The sequence below is a fragment of the Notamacropus eugenii genome, chromosome 5 (genome assembly GCF_028372415.1).
Source record: "Notamacropus eugenii isolate mMacEug1 chromosome 5, mMacEug1.pri_v2, whole genome shotgun sequence".
In the NCBI taxonomy this organism is placed as follows: Eukaryota; Metazoa; Chordata; class Mammalia; order Diprotodontia; family Macropodidae; genus Notamacropus; species Notamacropus eugenii.
The window spans coordinates 241,218,010-241,221,192 of record NC_092876.1 but is presented as its reverse complement, the minus strand read 5'-3'; positions in this window follow the sequence as shown (position 1 = coordinate 241,221,192).

Here is a 3,183-nt window from a genome sequence, read left to right as displayed (position 1 = left end):
ATATATGGAAGTGATTGCAGAACACTAAAAACAAATAATTTAATTTTAAAAAATAGAATTTATAATTTGGTATGATGCAAAATGACTATAATACAAAACATGAAAGATAAGATTACTTCTCTCTTTTATTTAATAACCAATTATTTAATTAAAACCAAGGTTTTTCCCTTTTCTATTTCCTCATCCAGAAATCAACCAGTGTGGAAATCTTGGGCAAAAACTTATGCAGGCTAAGATCTAATCAAAGACAGTAAAGAAAATCTAAGTTTAGGTGAATGGGTAGATTCCTGCTTATTGTATTTATGCAGACAGGTCTGGGAAAATGTGGATTCTCACTGTCAGACAGGTGACATGGAAATTGGTAAACCTCTTTGACCAAGATTTGGGTGCTCAGTGTCACATGCCCCAAGACCCTCCCTGGGGTATGTCCAGCCCCTCAGTGTAATATTCATTCTCTCTTATTACTTGTTAACCATTTAGTTGACTGCCACCCTCAGGAACACCCACTTTTCCAAGGGCATATAAACTGAGTCCACTGTCGTGATATGTCTTTGGTCTAAAAGAAAGATGGTCAAATGACCATTCATTTTATTAATAAAATGCTAGCATTATTAACAAAAATGATTAATTACACAGAAACTAAGTCTCTCAAACTTTTTAAATGTCACAAATATAACAAAAATTACTTAGTCCTGGCTTCCTTGATATAGCCCACAATTCTTGTGCCTCCAATATGAATATTCCTTTTCCTTTAATAGTTGACTTATATCAAGTTTTCTTCACAAACCTGTGAGGTAGGCAATGCAAGTTTAATGATCACCATTTTATAAATGAGCATGTGGTATGGAGAGAAAAGGCAATCTGTCTAAGGCCACAGAGCTAAGAAGTGTCAGGACTTGAACCCAAATCTTCTGACTCAGGGACTTTAGTTCTTTCTACTATATAAGTAGTGTTGTCTCCCTCGAAGGAGATGGAGACTTCCTTCATTCTTTGTACAATTTATATATGTTCAAACTAAACTGAAGAAGGTGAATTCTACGAAAAAAAATCTAAATTATGGTTTCCAATGCTTGTCCCACTTGTTTCAAGCATTATTTAAAGCAAAAGAGAATTTTTGGTACAGCTAGAGAACCAGGATATTCCTAGGGAAAGTGCTGTGGTGCTATGTCAAATATTGTAAAACCTAGATACTGGACTGCTAATTCAAATGGTGGCACTATATAGCCAGACTGCCAGGGGCCTCAAATAACTATTAGTGCTACACTTAGATGTCTTTGAGTGACAATTACTTAGCACCACCTAGTGGGAAAACGACACATTTCAATTTTCCATCAGGTTTTTATGTATTTGGAAATTCAAACAACTAAAAAACAAGAGACCAAACTGGGGGGAAAACTTTCATAACTCTTTATTTTTAAGAATTTTTCTTTGCATATAGGGCAGAATAAAATGGTGACTCAACTTATTTCCTGTCAGAAATGCAGTGATCTTATTTTAAAAATAAATGAGAGCAAATTAGCATCACACAACTAAATGCAGTGGAGGCAGGTAAGGTTGCTAGGGTGTTAGTTTCTGTTGTAAGTTATATAGCATGAGCTATTTTGGTGCTTTTTATTTTTATTTTGATCTTTCAAGAATCTATTATTCCATCAGCATTGGTGCTGCTTTCACGAAACACTGACTATAATTTTCCCTTCCACAATGCATGGCCTCTCTGTGATCTAGAAAATCTGTGTAAAATTTTTTGGCCTTCCCTTTGTACCAGAGAAAAAGTCTGAATTTTTTTTCTTTTATGGGGTGTTTATAGCATTTTATTGAAAAATTTGGGTTAAGTATTTGGTTGGTCTTAGGCTCTGGGTTATCTGCTGGCCTTCAAGTGTTGCCTGCGGTTTTTGCAAAACTCCCCCCAAATTCCTACTTATAGTTAATTTCTTATCCCAACCTATGATATATCGAAACTTACACAGCTGGAAGCATGTTGTAAAACATGATCCGTAATCCTCATGTTACATTATGCTGAAACAATCTGCAACTGTTCATAACATGCCACATCATCTTAAAACACTGAATTAAAAACTGCTTTAACAACCTTTAAGCCAGAAAACAGGTCAATAAAAAAATATTTCCCTTTAATCTGAACAAAAAAAAAAAATCTGAAAAGTATTATTTCTAGAAGTTCACTGGATTTGAGGGAGTGGTATTGCTGCAGAAAAAAATAACAATCTGAGCAAATTTAAATCAGCCCATTTTCTTGACTCTCACTTTCTACAACGGTAATCTTGTTCTATATGAACTGTTTGTTCAACAGTTGTCTATGAAATACTACCATGAAAAGGCTGTCCTTTGCATATATCATTTGTTCTAGTAGATGCTGCATAAGGATGTTAAAAGGACAATAGCTCTTTTCAAGAATCTATTATCTTAGGATTACTTTCTGAAAAGTGTAAATAGATGAATAAAAAATGAGTAAAAGCAATTATTTAAAGATGAATGCTTTTAAAGAAAGGGATATTTCCTTCACTTTTTAAAGAAGCTTACTCCACAACACCAACCCATAGTTGCAGTACCTAATAGCAGTCAGCAGTTTAAACTCCTCAATGTACTCTGGCTACAAAGAATGAAAGGAAGTTACCCAGTCGATAGAGTCTGGAGTCAGAAGACTCATCCTTCTTGAGTTCAAATCTGGCCTCTGACACTAGTGTGACTCCGGGCAAGTCACTTAACCCTGTTTACCTCAGTTTCCTCATTTGTAAAATGAGCTGGAGAAGGAAATGGCAAAACACTCCATTATCTTTGCCAAGAAAACCCCAAATGAGGTAATAGTCAAATACGACTGAATAACAACAAACACATATCTTGAGATGAGACAGAAGTCAAGTGATATAACAGGAAGATGAAAAAATTATAAAAGGGAATACTATAACTTTTCAGAAACAGCGTTACATTATATAATCTTTTTTGTAAATACTTTTAGAAGTGACTAAAGAAATATTGTTCCACATTAAGATTTTTAGAAATGTCCATATGTATTATTGTGGACCTACTCAAGGGACAGCATAGTCTTTTAGATTGTTTACTTTTTAAATTTTGAATTTCTTATTCATGAAGAAACATCTTACAGTGAATAAAAGAAAATGAAAGTCATTCTTTTGAATAAACACCTTCCATGGAAACTTTCTAACT